This window comes from Equus caballus, chromosome X, assembly GCF_041296265.1.
Source record: "Equus caballus isolate H_3958 breed thoroughbred chromosome X, TB-T2T, whole genome shotgun sequence".
Lineage (NCBI taxonomy): Eukaryota > Metazoa > Chordata > Mammalia > Perissodactyla > Equidae > Equus > Equus caballus.
In genome coordinates this window covers 72,251,909-72,267,411 of record NC_091715.1, presented here as the reverse complement: position 1 = coordinate 72,267,411, position 15,503 = coordinate 72,251,909, and the positions used below count along the sequence as shown (strand labels likewise).

Below are 15,503 nucleotides of genomic sequence, written 5' to 3'. Positions count from 1 at the left end.
ATGAAATGATTTCCTGAAGGACGTTATATGCTATTGGAGGACAGGGAAATGTCCAGCATTTTCTTTGTATTCCTACCATTTCCTAGCACAGTCTTCTGCACACTTTGGCTCTTAGTAAAGATTTGTTTAATAAATGGAGTCAGGCAATGAACCTTTGTGAAGCCTTCTCTGCCCACCTTACCTGGAAAGTACCTCTTTCTTCAGAGCACTATATTGCCTTGAGAGTTGACTATATTCCAGAGACGACTCTGGTAAAGAAAGTTTGGGTGGTAGGGGCTCATACAAATATGATCATGACCTGGGCTTTACTTTCTCCACTGACCACGCAAGAGTTCTTTTTGGCGCTCAGGGTCAGCCCAAACACATTTGAAATGCAGGTAGAGATGGTCTTTAGTGTTCTGCATTTCCTTTTTGATTTCTTGCCCGCCCTAAGATTCATGATCTTGCCCATGCCCCCCTCTTGCCTATGATTCCCCTACCCCGACCCATATCTGTTCTCTTTAGCTGTGTCTACATGGTCTAAATACACGCAGGCTGCTATTTCCCTCCTCAGGCTTGCTCCAGTCCAGATTTAGTTTGTATCATCTGTCTTCATCAATCATACTGGCTGATTCTCCATATTTCAAATTTCAAGGTCTTCTTTAGGCCTCCTGCAGCCAATCTGTCCAGCTCAGGGTATTTCTCCTATGAGTAGGACCCTGGATAGAGGCCCGGCCAGATCTCCTGTGCCCAGTTGGACCTTGGGACAGTCCAGGCATCTCCAGAATGACCTCTGCAGCTCACCATAGGTTAAGGCCAACCCCTGGCTCATGGGTTAACAAGGCCAGGTATCTCTCAGCCCTGATGTTCTTCAGCTTCCTCCTACCTCAGAAACATTTGTCTTTTAGATTAATTTTTTTTCCCAGTTAGATGATTTGTTTTGTGAGTATCAAGTGGAGTCTCTTTTTGCTATTTTCTGTGCATATTCTGAAGCTTGTTTTCTCTGCATGCTGTCCCTGTTTCGGTTTCTGTTTCTCTGCTTTTCTCTCCGTGTCCCTCTCTGCTGAGTCTTCTCTCCTTTGTGAGGGTAAGTTACTCTCCCTCAGAGTAGTGTGGACAGTCCTTCTAGAACTGTGATGGGAACTGTGGTTCTAAAGTCGCTTTTCAAAAGTTCCAGGTGAGGGGAGAATTGGCGCTTTGCTTTTAGGGCACTTAAGCAAAAGACCTCCATGGCTTATCTGAGAACTCTTTGGGCAGGCACTGGACATTGTGGTACCTGGGCCGTGGCATTTCTCCCTTGCCTTATATTTTACCTCATTCCCTATTTTTAGCTAAAAGCAGCATATTCCTTCATCTTTGGCCAATTTCCTTCACTTTAGGTCAAGCTGTCTTAACCTTGGCACTCTTGACATTTTGGGCCAGATAATTCTTTGGGGGGGCTGTGTGGTGGAGGGCTGTCCTGTGCATTGTAAGATGTCTAGTAGCAACCTTGGCCTCTACTCACTAGATGCCGGTAGCACCTCCTTACTCAGTTGCAGACTCTCACCCAGTTGTGACAACTTAAAATGTCTCCAGACATTGCCCAATGTCCCCTGGGGGGCAAAATCATTCCAGGTTGAGAACCACCTCTCTAGGTTCCCTCTGCTTTCATCCCTAGTCCTTTGCCTAATGCCTTCCTTCTACTCAAGCCTTTTCCCCAGCCTCAATGGGAAGTCTCCATCACTTGGTTAATAAAGTCATCATGGAAGTAGCAAAGGGAACTCTTAGATTTAGAAGACTTGGTTTTCATTGCTCGGTCCACCACTTACTAGCTATGAGGGCCTGAACAAGTTATGTAATTCTCAGTTTCCTCATCTATAAAATGGAGACAAAACTCCCACACCACAGAGTTTTTGTGAGGATTAAATATCTTTTTTCTTCCTGAAATCATTATTGCTAACCATTACTTTTACCATTTATGGCTTCAAGAAGTAAGATGATAGTGAATGGAGCCAAGGGTAGAGCTGGAAGCCTTCAACAGTGCTGTAACCCACAGTGGCATAGAAGAAGAAAGGCACATATCTGGAAGCAAGAAAAAAAGAAGCATTGGTTTCCAAACCTAGTTGAGCGTTGGAATCATCTGGAGACATTTTTTTTTGAAAGGATAGAGTCCTGAGCTGTCTCCTAGGTATCCTGAATGCTGATATCTGGATGTGGGACACAGGATCTGTACCAAACAAGCTCCCCAGTGGATTCTGAGGATAAGCCATATTTGGGTACCACTGAATTAGGTGATCTCTAAAGTCCCTTCTAGTTCTGATAGTTGCTGATTGTATATTTCTATTTATCCTGTAAAGTATTATACAAACTGGAATTGTACCTTCTGAAGATGATCTTAGGGAATTTTCATGGTCGTTTTTGGATACTAGAGTTGAAGAATGTCACCTTGTTCCAAGAGAATGAAGCAGCTTCTGGAGGCACATTTGACCTTTTAAGCAGGGAAGAAGGAGGCAGCTCCATGAAGCTTCAATCAACAGTTGTTTTCACTTCACTAATTAAAGAGCACAAACCTACAAACTGGCTAGTGAATAAACCTCAGTCAATGGTCCACAGACCACAGGGCTGACTAGGCCAGGATAGAAGATAGGATTTCCAGTGGCGGGAGCCTTGAAAACATTTCTGATTAGCTAGAGAAGTGACTGCAAGGTAGGTGCAGGAGGATATGTAACCCCGAAGAGTAATCTTCAGGACAGAAAAGGAAAGGGTCTTTCTGTTCCAGAAGGCCAGGGAGCCTTTGGATGTAAAACAGGATATAGCCCAGATCCTGGGGTTCTATGTCTCAGTGGCTTGCTTTAGCATTGATTTTCTTACCTCAGACCATGCTGAGGTATAAGAAAAAGGAACTGGGATGGAATGTACCATTAGCTATGTCAGACAGGCCAATCTGTGGGACTGCTTGAGTTACTTTTGGATCAGAGTTCAATGTTACATAAAATTAGCTGGGTCTATGTTGGTGTTTGTTTTGTTTGCTCTTGGTTTCCTGGTAAAAGCTCTTTTTGACAAATTCTAATGTTGTCTTCACAGAACTAAGAGAAAAAAAGGATTTTCCACACTGTATTAGTTTTCTATTGCTGTGTAACAAATTATCACAAATTCAGCGACTTAAAACAACACAAACTTATTATCTTACAGTTTCTATGGGTCAGGGTCCAGGTGCAGATTAGAAGGGTCCTCTTCTCAGGTGTCACCAGGCTGAAATCAAGGTGTATGCAGGGCTGCAATTTCATCTGAGGCTTGGGGTCCTCTTCTAGGCTCACTGATTTGTGGCAGAATTAATTTCCTTGTGGTTATAGAACTGAGGTCTCTGTTTTCTTTCTGGCTGCTGGCTGGGGACCACTCTCAGCTCCTATAGGTTACCCTCAGGTCCTTGTCATGTGACCCCCTCCACAGGCAGTTAACAACATGGTTGTTTGCCTCTCCAAGGCCCATAGGAGAACCTCTGTTGATTTGAATGTCTCTGACTTATTTTAAGTGCTCGCCTGATTAGGTCAGGCCCACCTAGGATACTCTTCCTAAAATAAAGTCAACTGATTAGGGACTTTAATTACGTCTTCAAAATCTCTTCACAGCAGCACCGAAATTAGTGTTTGATTGAGTAAATGGGAGAAAATGTGTACACCAGGGGCTGGGAATCTTGGGGTACCATCTTAGAATTCTGCTTACCACATATAACTTGGTCAAGAAGTGTGGTGATGGGGCCCAGAGAGAAAATTATCCAGGGCAGCGGGTGGATTGTGTTCCTTTGGATTAAGGCTTTCCACAGTCAGTTATATATAATAACAGGGAGTGTGATTGGGATGTTAGGCAAGTCTCTTCAGCAACGTGGCTCCTCTTGGAGAGGAGAGGGATGTCTTTGGTCATGATCTGTGCCACCCCTCTTTCCTACCCCAAGTTGCTTATTTGGCTTACAGGGCAAATACTCCAGTCAGTTTTTCCCCCACCTGTGATTTTCAAGTTAGATTGGATTGTGATTTGAAACAGAATCAAGAACAGTGTGGTGTCAAAGAAAGACACTTCCTTTGGCAAAGACCTTTCCAGCCCTTTGCAAGTGTTCTCTCTCCAAGTGCCCCTGACCAGAGTGCAGCAAAGACAGGTGAGAAAAGAATCACACAGCCAAAAAGGAAGCTCTATAGTTTCAGGCCAGGGTGACTAAGTGCCTCAGGATGTGAGGTTGTGGCATAAGGAAGTTGTATCTTTTGGGAGAAAGGATAAACTCCTATTGGTGTGGGGACCTCAGAAGACCTAGGAGACAATTTATAAATTTGTGTGTATGTGGGGATAAGACAGGAAGGAGGAGAATGCAATGCTGGCCTGCTGGCTTGTTTCTCTTAGAAGCAATTGAGACGGTGGAATTTGTTAGAGTAATAAAAATAATAACTAAATTTTTGGACTGTTTTCTATATGTAGGCACTATTCTAAGTATTTACATGTATTCACCCTCCCCCAAATCTTTTGAGGTGGGTACTATTATTATTCTTGTTTTATAGGTGAGGAAACTGAGGCAAAGAAATTAAATGCAAATTATCCTAAACTCTGGTTAATAGCATGCATGATAACGTGTTTGGGGGAAAATGTACTGATGTCTGCAACATAGTATAGGATACAACAACAACAAAAGGATGGTCTGATGGATAGATAGAGGGATGGATAATAAGTGTATATATATGATAAAACAAGTACAGTAAAATGATAATGGTGGAATCTAGTGGTGGATATGTGGGTGTTCACTGTAAAATTCTTTCAACTTTTGTATATGTTTGGAAATTTGAAAAAAGTGAATAATCCAAGATCACACAGCCAGTAATGGCAGAGCCAGGATTCTAATCCAAGTAGTTTGGCTCCAAAGTATGTACTCTTAACAGCTGTGCTAAACTACTTCTCAAAAGCTGGTTTTCCAAGGATTTATAGTGTATTGAATGGTTGAAATTAGGTTGCTCTCTCAAGTCATTTACTCTTTATAAGCTTTGCTGTGGAAGCTATAGAACAGTGTAACAGTCTCTGTCACAAGAAGCTCAGGGTCTTGTTGAAACAAGATACACACATCTAAATCAATCTGAGAGCAGATAAAATAAAGGAGCAGAGTTCTGGAGGGGGACTAGTAGGAACTGAATTGGAGGCATGGATTGGGGCACTGCTGTACTTCTCAAAGAAAGGAGGAAGGAGGAGAGTGGGGGTAAGGGTATAGAGTTTGAGACATTTGAGGTAGAGTGGAGGAAGTTTGGGCCTCAAAAGACTATCTTGTAGGTATAGCAGGAAGTGAGATCATCTGCCAAGAAAGAGTGGGTGGAGGCCAAGGTGTTAAGGAAAGTAGACAAGAATTGAAACCATTGCTTTGGGGAGTGAACATGAGATGCCTAGAAAATATGTTGGGCAGTAGGCACATCCCAGTTGGGGTCAGAGGGCAAGTATTTACAGTGGCTCTATATTTCTTCAGCCAAGTTCATTGTAGCCTATAGAGATAGGATAGGACAAGGCAGGAAGCAGGATAGGCTCAGAAGAAGACAGGAAGGTGACCAAGGTGTCTAAGGTGACTTTGATAGGAGAATGATAGGGAGGACAGAAAGTTTGGCTCTCCCTCTCCTTGAAAGTCCTCTGCTTGACCTTGCTGTAAGAATCTGGCTCCTCCCTCCAGCCTGTCAGTGGCCTGCAAATCTTTTAAATCTGGATACTAGCTCTGGCAACCTTACCTCTCAGGCCTTAGTTCTCTGCTGTCTAGGTTTTGTCCTCAAGGCTTAATTAAGTCCACTCTTTCAAAGGTCACCAAATCAAATAGCCTTCATTCTGTGCTCATTTCCTTGACACATTTTCTCTGTGCTCGCCCTCTTTTCTAATAACTTTCCTCCCTTGATTTTCATGATGATATTCTCTTGGTTCTCCTTCTACTTTCTGACTGCTCTTTTTCAGTCTCCTTGGTTGAACCATTCTACTTCTTCCTCCAATTTCTCAAAGTAATTGGTCCCAGGAGTCCATCCTTGGCCTTCTTCCATTCTTGCTCTATAAGGTACCCCTCAGATCTCTGAGAGATCCTATTTACTCCCATGGCTTTAACAATGATCTCTTTTAAGATGACTCTCAAATCTCTACCTCCAGACTTGACCTTCTTCTGGAGCCTCAGATCCATATATTCAATTGGCTGGTGAAACCTCCACCTGGATGCCCTTAGATAGCTCAAATTAAGCATATCTTAAAAATCAAGTTACTTCTTCAAGTCTGCGGATGTCTCTTTTCCCCATTACAGGTATGAGTTCCTGGAGGGCAAAGCCTGGGCTCCTTGGTTGTCCTCACAGACTGGAGCTAAGCTGGAATCACAATGAGAAGAAGGGATTATCCCCTTGCACAAGCCTCAGCAAAGGGTGGTCTTGTTGGAGGAGTTAATAGCAGGTATAAAAGAGGGCTGCGTGAGGGTGGGCACTGCTATGCTTTGTACATGGATGCGATTCACACACTTTGGGCACATTGGCCGTTATGCCTCTTGGCATCCCTAGTCCCCCTCCTCCAATTCTTGCTCATATACATATGGACCCATGCCCAGGCCTTTCTCGTGTCTACTGGCAAAGCACCCCCCTTAACACATTCTTCACATGCCATCCCCATCAACTTCAGTTTAGATAACCTTCAGACTCAGGGAACAGTGTGGAAGATGAGGCCTGGGAAGGCAATGCTTGTTTTAACTGCTCTATCGTCCTTTTTGGAACACTCTTATCCCCTAACCAGGGACTGACTGTGCCCTGGGGCTGGGACTGAGAGATTGTGGGCTGAACAAGTTTATTCCATACTTTCTGTCATTTGTTTTTGGATAGGAGTTTTCATTTTCTGTGCATAACCCTAGGAAGGCAAGCTAGGAAGCCACTATTATCTTTGCTTTCTAGATGAGAAAACTTAGACCTCAATAGACGTGATTTGAGATGGAGGTGGGCCTAGGAGTCTTGGGCTGCTCATTTCCAGCCCAGAGCACTTGCCACTGCCCCACACAACTGAGCTCAATCAATTCCTGGAGGGCCTGGTTCCTAATGCAGGTAAGCAGTCAGCACTTAAGGGAGATGTTGCTGGGGCCAGGATGGGCTGGGATTCTGTTTGCTTTGCTTAGGAGATGGTGGGGCAATCAGAGATCAGGGGCCTGTGAGCTGCTGTGAGAAGGGAAGGAGGGGCTTGGGATTTGGGCCCAGGAATTCCCATCAGGAATGAAACACTTTCCACCTGCTGCCACCTAAAGCGCCTAACTCCGTCATGGAATTTGCGTGCAGACAGTTAGATCGGACTTTGGAAACAGAGGATGAATAATGAGTTTCCTTCTTTCTGTTCACAGAGGCCAGCCAAGAGCCAGAGCTGGAGCCAGGCCTCTGGTCGTAAACTAAACAACAGAACCAGTTATTGGTTTCAAGTCTGACTGCCTCCTCTTGTAAGGACTTTGGAACTTGGAGAAGCTCCCTTACCCTTTATAAGCCAGCAGAAAGAAGTATGATTGTCAAGACCCCAGACAGAATGGCAGGTAAACTCAAAGATGGAGTGGGAGGCTGAAAGTTCTGCTTAGAATATATTTAGTGATTTTATTGCTTTAATTCTCCCATCATGTCTATGAAAAGCTTGCTGGGAAGGACCTGATTTAGGGGGTGGAGGTGGTGATTACATAGGCAATATCAAGGCACTGGGTGCCTTGGAATTGCGGGATGAGAGCTTAAAGAGATATAACTTCCTGGGGCCTAGGGAGGGGCCCTGGGCTAGCCCATAGCTAACCATCACAAGAATGTACCAGGAAACTAACCCTCTAGTCAAGTCTTGACCAGATGGGAGTTGAATATATAACATGAGGCCTCTTCAAGGCACATGTCTTTGACTCTTGCCTCTCACCTACTAACTGTGGGACAAAAAACATGTCTGGTCACCCCTCTGGGTCTAAATTGACTTTTATGTTCAATGGGGATGATGCTAATCTACCTCACAGGGTTGTTGAGAGTATTAAATAGCCACAATAAATGTGAAAAGGCCTCATAAACCATAAAGCCTGGTGCAGATATGAGGGGCCAATGTCATTATTACCACATGTTCTTCTGGTTTCTCCTAATTAGCACCTCTGGGAGAGACTAAGGAAATCCTAGGATAAAGGGTGAAATATAAATGAGTCTATTTTAGCCCGGGTGACCTCTAAAGAGGAGGAATGCATGGTCACGGGTTGGGGGGCTGGAGCTCTTTGAATGATATTTGTTCTCTTTGGTGTATGTTTGCCTTGTTCCCACGGTGGAGGTGCCAAGTTGGGCCTTCAGTTTGGGCCATAACTCCCTTTTGGATGTCATCCTCAGTTGCCTCTCTGCCTGACTGGAATTTGAGCAGGAAAATGAAACTAAGTTCAGGAGTTAGAGTCCTATCAAAGGCCAGTCAGCTTTACATCAAAATGGAGATTAGCTCCATAAGCGCTGGCTGGGTAAGAATCAGCCCAGCCAGGGAGGCAGTACAGAGTCAGGGAAGAGCCTTTGACTCGGAGTCAAGCCAGAAGGTCTGCGCTGGCTCTGCTCCCGACCAGCTGTGAGACCCTGCACCTGTCTGAGACTTACGTATATATTACCAACTGAGAGTATGTGGGAACCCCTTCTATAAGGCAGCATATAAAGGGAAGTAGTTATCGTTGTTACTTATGTGATGTAAGGAATTGTTATTTTCATTATTCTATCCTCAAATGTGATGTCTTTGGTTGAAAAGGAGACCAAGCATATTGAATTTGTATATCCCATTTCCATTTATTAGATAAACAATTGAAAATGCAGAATCTATTGTTTTTATTATCAGCATATTTGAAGAACAGGTTTATTCAATAGTGGAGGGGTACCTTAAAGATCTTTGCCTAGTTATGGGATTTATTTTGGGGATGATAGAAATGTTGTGGAATTAGAAGAGTTGATGGTTGCACAACATTGTGAATATACTAAAAAACCCACTGAAATCACTTTAAAATGGCAAAATTTTACTTCAATTTTAAAAATTGCAAAAAAAAAAAAAAAGTTCCCAGAAGTCATAAGGGCGATGAAGCCTCGACCTGAAGCAGTGAGAACAGGTCCAGAGCAGACAAGTCAAACATTGCTTCTTAACGTGTGAATTGTGTACTTGTGAGAGATAGGGGAGTCTTTTGGGTGGTATGAGTGTAAGAGAGCGACAGACTACTTAGGTATAAAAGCAGTACATCCCAGAAACAGTCAAGATGGAGTAGTATTGATAATGGGTGTGGAAATGGTAGTCCCAGTGTGGCTTTTGGGAATCTCAACTGGAGGATCCCTGTTGGCTTCAGGGATGAGTAGCTCATATTTGCTTATCTGAGGGGTGGGGGAACTAGTTACTATTGTAAAGGCAAACATAGGTTGACTGACCATTCTGGTTTGCTCAGAACTGAGAGATTTCCTGAGATGGGGTGACTTTCATTCTTTCTTTTTTTAATTTTCTAAAAGACTATTTTTTTCCAGCTTTAGTGAGGTATCCTTGCCAAATAAAAATTGTATATATTTAGGTTTCACAATGTGATTTTTAAGGTGTACAACTTGATGATTTAATATATGTATACATTATGAAATAATTATCACAATTATGTTTATTAACACAGCCATTACCTCACATAGTTACCATTTTTCATGTGTGTGGTGAGAACACTTAAGATCTACTCTTAGCAAATTTCAAGTGTACAACACAGTATTATTAACTATAATCACCATGCTGTACATTAGATTCCCAGAACTTATTCATCTTATAACTGAAATTTTTTACCCTTTAGCCAACAATCTAAGTGTCTTTCGATGGATGAATGGATAAAGAAAATGTGGTATAGCTATACAAAATGGAATATTATTCAGCCATGAGAAAGAAAGAAATCCTTCCATTTGTGACAACGTGGATGAGCCTGGGGGACATTATGCTGAGTGAAATAAGCCAGACACAGAAAGACAAATATGTATGATCTCACTTGTATGTGGAATCTAAAAAAGTCGAACTTATAGAACCAGAGAGTAGAATGGTGGTTTCCAGGGGCTGGGGGGACAGCAGAGGAAGTGGAGAGATAGGAGATGTTCAATGTTAAAAGTGTGAATGTCCCGGGAAAACAAGGTTGCCCTAAAACTAGTACCCCTACTAGCAGAGAGGGTGAAAGGGCCTGAGGAATGCTTTACAATTCTCTGGTTTAGATGAAGGTGAAATGTCACATCCCTGGTTGGGATAGGCAAAAACCATTCAGAAAAGAAGTCAGAAGGAAAAAATTTCTGAGGGATACTGGGTAATGAAAGCCATTGTCAAGATGCTGGTGAGGGAGCCGGCCCTGTGGCCAAGTGGTTAAGTTCACACGCTCTGCTTTGGCAGCCCAGGGTTTTGCTGGTTCGAATCCTGGGCATGGACATGGCACTGCTCGTCAAGCCATGCTGAGGTGGCGTCCCACATGCCACAACTAGAAGGACCCACAACTAAAAGTACACAGCTATGTACCAGGGGGGCTTTGGGAGAAAAAGGAAAAAATAAAAATCTCAAAAAAAGAGAGATGCTGGTGAATGGGAACTGTGTCGGGGGTGACAAAGAAGGTCTTCTGGTGTACCCCTGGGCCTTAGACGTGGTAAGCAGCGCCATCCACAGAGAATGAAATTTTTGGAAGCAGCAGCAGCAGCAGTTTTGCTACAAAACACAAGGAATGTTCAGACAAACTAGGAAATGAGGAAGAATTGGGTTCCTGGCTTTCTGAGTCTAGAGCTAGATTGGTGGCTAGCTCTATTTTGAGGCTGACAGAGGTTATCACACCTAGATCTTGAATGGCCAATTGAAGTTAGATTTCCTTTGGGACCTGTATTCAAGATAAGACATGAATTTGAATGTTTGCTGAATACCTATAATGAACTAGGTCATAGGCTCGAGTGTTTTAGGGATATAATGGTAAACAAGATTGACATGATCTCTGCCTCTATGACAGGTAATCACTTAAGTGCTACAAGAGAAGTATGGGGCCTCAGGTAGAGCAGAGGAGGGACACCTAACGTGGCCTGGGGAATCAGGGAAAGCTTTCCAGAGGAAATGAGGTCTAAGCATAGGCCTGGAGGATAAATAAGGATTAAATAGGTGAAAGATGGGGGACAGGCATCCCAAGCACAGGGAATAGCATAGGCAAAGATAAAGGAGCGAGTGTGTGTATTTGAAGAATTATGGTATAGTCCAGTATAGCTAGAGTAGGCTATACTTCTCCAAGTGTGGTCCACAGACCGTCTGCATCGGAGTTACATGGGCTGCTGCTTAAAAATGCAGATTCTAAGACTTACTGTATCTCTGTGGTGGGGTCTGTGAATCTGCATTTTAATTTGCTCTCTTGGTGATTCTGATGCATTATAATGTTTTATATAATCCTTAAGCTATATAGATTACATATACTCTAAATGGCAAACATTTATACACTCATACATACACACATACAAGAAAATGTGTGTGTGTATGTATGTGTGTGTGTGTGTGTGTTTAGGAGCTAAATAGGAGATTAGAGAGGGAGGGAGGCATCAAATTTTTGAAAAGCCTCTTTCCAACCTTTTTCTCAAGTTGAAAGGTTGCTCTTCCTAAGGCCAAGGTCTCTGGGGCTCAGCTACCCTAGGCCTCTCCGCAGGGCTGAAGGGATCAATATCTGGCTACACCTGTAATCCATTTAGGGCACACTTGTTGGGAAGCTCTGCTCTTGGCCATAAGGAGTATAGACTTTGTCCAACAGGCGATGGGGATCCATTGAAAGGTTTTAGGAAGAAAGTGACTTGAACTGATTTGTTGTTTGGAAAAAAATATTCAGTTTACAGAGGGAGACTGGATTAGAGTGTGGAAAGATTGAAGATGGGGAGATTAGTTAGGAAAGTATTCCAATAGCTGAGTTCTTTAACTCCTCTAGCCTGATAAATAAAAACATATTGTTTTATTCAGTGATTAGAGATTAATAGCACTCTCCTCATCCCCCTGTTTTCTTTACGCCTGATATAATCAGGCACTGTCATGAGAGTTAGGAGCTGCAAAGAGAAGATTCTGTCCCATATTTGAATTTAACTGGTTATGATGGCAAAGATTCACCCTCACACTTGAAGTTTCTTAAATTGGAAATATGGGAAGCTAAAGGTAATAGAGATCTTCCCTTATGGTTGGCTCTGGGTTCTGTCCATGGGACCCCCCTCATTGAATGGGAGAGGTGAGGTCAGAATCTCTGAGATGGAGTGCAAAATCAGAAGCCAGGAAGATGTCAATTGGCGCTAAACCTGAAGAAGCGGAAGTACAAGAAGGCAAGAGATAGCTGTCAATGGGGAACAAAATGCTGAAGGTAAATGGGGGACATTCTGGCTGACCCATGTCCCACTCTGCCGCTTCCCTTGGGATCTATGGAGAGTGATTCCTTGCTTCCATGGATGGTAAACCAGATTAAGGGAATCTCAAGGGCACAAAAGGATCTGCAGAGGGCAGTGGTGTATGAGCCTAGGGAGTTGAAAAGCTACTTGTTTATGAAGCATTTCTCATTTGGGGAGGGACCGATTCATTTGTGGAGGAATCTGTCTCCTGGGGATGTGTGGTGTGGTCTGACCTTGTGGAGCCAGCATGACCTACTCAGGATCAGTCTTCCCACCTTAATTAAGACTTTTGCTGCAGGTAAAAGAAACAGCTGCTGCTATCCAGAGTAAATCAGTCACAAAGAAACCTGCTCCTCATTCTGTCTCCTGGTTTCCCATAAATGCCTGAAGCCCAGCCTTGGAGTTGGTATGTACTTTTAATTATTTCAAGAGCTGGCATCGCTTGCCTCATAGTAAAAGTGTCATGAAATTACTGTAAGGTTGCATGAGTTTGGGCCATAAATCTTACTCACTTCGGCTACATCTCATACCTTAATTCACTGGAGTATAAAATACCATTTACACTGGTTCTTAGTTCACTTAATCATAATTAAATGACCTCAGAGGGCAGTAATTCGTTGAGGCTCTGGCTTTGATGTGACACAAATAACAAAGTTGGTTTGCCATGTGGACGGGTTCCTCCACACTTTTACATTGGCCACAGATCTCGTGGAGCATATAATGTTGGCTTTTTGGTGTGGGCATATGCTCTGGTTACATGGAACATCTGGGCCACAGATGTGGTTGAGGGGACCAGCTAAATGGTCCCCTTTTGAATTTTGTTACACCATCTTCAGGCCCCTCTAGGCCTTCTCTTGATTTCTTTCAGTTCTCCAAAGAATGAGTGTTTGCCCCATGTTGAGCCTAGATGAGGGCACTTCCTTTTTCAGCTCCTCATCTTTGTGTTATTCTCTTTCTAAAGCAACTAAGAGATCAGTGGCTCAAGAATTTTCAGACTTTACCTCCATGTGTACAGCTTCCTAAGCTCATGTCCTTAATCATGATGTGTTTCTTGGGATCAGACCCTCAAGACCAAGAGCTCTGGGGACCACTGCCATTTGGACACTCTACTTAACTTGGCAAAACTTTGCTGTCTTCCCATCCAAATGGATTCCTTTCATCTTCTCCATTATCATCAGTGGTACTACCATCCTTTTGAGCTCCCAAGTTCTAACCCTCGAAGCTTGTGGTGGCAGAATAGTGTCTCCAAGCCCCTGAAGACGTCCATGTCCTAATCTCAGAACCTGTGAATATGTTAAGTTACATGGCAAGGGAGGATTAAGGTTGCAGGAATTAAGGAATTAAGGTTGTTAATCAACTGACCTTGAGATCGGGAGAGTCTCCTTGATTATGGAGGTGGGCCCAATGTAACCACAAGGGTCCTTAAAAGTGGAAGAGGGAGGCAGAGGGAGAGTCACAGGCAGATATGACTAGGAACAAAAGACTCAGGGATGCAACGCTGCTGGCTTTGAAGATGGAGGAAGAGGGTCATGAGGCAAGGAATGTGGTGGCCTCTGGAAGCTGGAAAGGGTAAGGAGAAGAATTCTCACCTAGAGCCTCCAAAAAGGAACGCAGCTTTGCCGACACCTTGATTTTAGCCTAGTGAGACCTGTGTTAGACTTTTGACCTACAGAACTGTAAGTTAATACGTTTGTGCTGTTTTAAGCCACCGAGTTTATGGTAATTTGTTATAGCAGCAATAGAAAACAAATACAGAGCCCATTTTGACTTTTCTCTTTCACTATATCTACTTAGATGATCAATCTTGTGGATCCTTTTTCAGTCACATCTCTCAGATTCTTATCATTGCTTCCCTTGGTATTTTCCACCTGCTTTACAACTTGGCTTGTTTCATGGACACCAAAATTCTTTGCTCCAAATGACCTATATATAGATACTAGAAGAATTATTTTCAAATACAATTTTCACCATATTATTCTTGCTCAGGAATAAGTTATGGCCTTACATTGCATCAATTCCCAAATTCTTATTCTGGCCTCCAAGGTTTTACCATTAGGATATGGGGTTCATGGGAAAGCACCTTGCTATCTAGAAATCATTTATATAAATGTAAGGAATTTCTATTAAAAATAAAGGACTTCTAATATTGGCCTTCTAATGAGGCCAATGTCTTGCTTTCTTCCCTCTAAAGACAGGTGAATTCACATAGGTAAGAATCTAAGATACAACTCTGTGCTTGCATCCCACCATACTATTATTTTGTAAGTGTTATCAGTAGCTCAGTTTTTCAAGAGTTTTTTTTTTTAAAGGAAAGATTGCTGTTTCAGTTACCTATTGTTGCACAGTTAAATACTCCAAAACTTAGTAGCTTGAAACAACAATTTAACACTTTTCATGATTTTGTGGGTTGGCTGGGTGGTTCTTCTGTTCCAGTGATATTTGTTGGGATCACTCTAGTGTCTGAGTTCAGCTGGTGGCTGAGCTGGGGTGTCTTGGTTCTCCTCCATGTGTTTTTTCTCTCTGCATGATGTCTTATCTTCTAGAGCCTTTCTAAGTAGCCTCTTTCTCCAGCAAGATTAGCCCAGGCTTTGTTAAAGATGGCAGCTAGGCACCAAGAAGGAGAATTCTGAGAAGACAAGTCTCTTTTTGTGTAGTGTTTGCTAATATACCATTGGTCAAAACAAGTCACAAGGTCAAGCCCAGAGTGAATGTGGGAGGGAACTAAACAAGGGCATAAACACTGGGAGAAGTGGTTCATTGGGAGCCACCAATATAAGTCTACCACAGTTCCTTTTCTCTTTTTTACACTTTTTTAAAATTAAAGGAATATTTTTTACAGGAGTTTAATGTTTACAGAAAAATTGAGCAGATAGTGCAGGAAGTTCCCTTTGCCCCCTCCTCCCTCCACAGTTTATCTTCTTCTTATTTTTTATTTTTATTTATTTATTTTTGACAAATAAAAATTGTATACATTTAAGGTATACAATGTGATGTTTTGATATATGTATGCACTGTGGAATGATTACCACAATCAAACTAATTAGCATATTCATCACCTCCCATAGTTTTGATTTTTTTGTGTGTGTGGTGAGAACACTTGAGATCTACTCTCTTAGCACATTTTAAGTGTACAATACAGTATTACTAACTGTAGTCACC

At 42.7% G+C, this 15,503-nt stretch overlaps 1 long non-coding RNA gene across 2 annotated transcripts in view; it reads left to right on the top strand.

The window, feature by feature from the left end:
* Positions 1–7,082: 7,082 nt before the first annotated feature.
* Positions 7,083–15,503, top strand: part of LOC138921836 (uncharacterized) — a 52,134-nt gene continuing 43,713 nt past the window's right edge. Inside the window, exons 1-2 of one of the 2 annotated variants that reach the window (XR_011434723.1) lie at positions 7,083–7,507; positions 12,643–12,750. This is a non-coding gene — a long non-coding RNA (uncharacterized lncRNA). The remainder of the gene's footprint in view (positions 7,508–12,642; positions 12,751–15,503) is intronic. The other variant, XR_011434724.1, reaches the window with a different exon arrangement.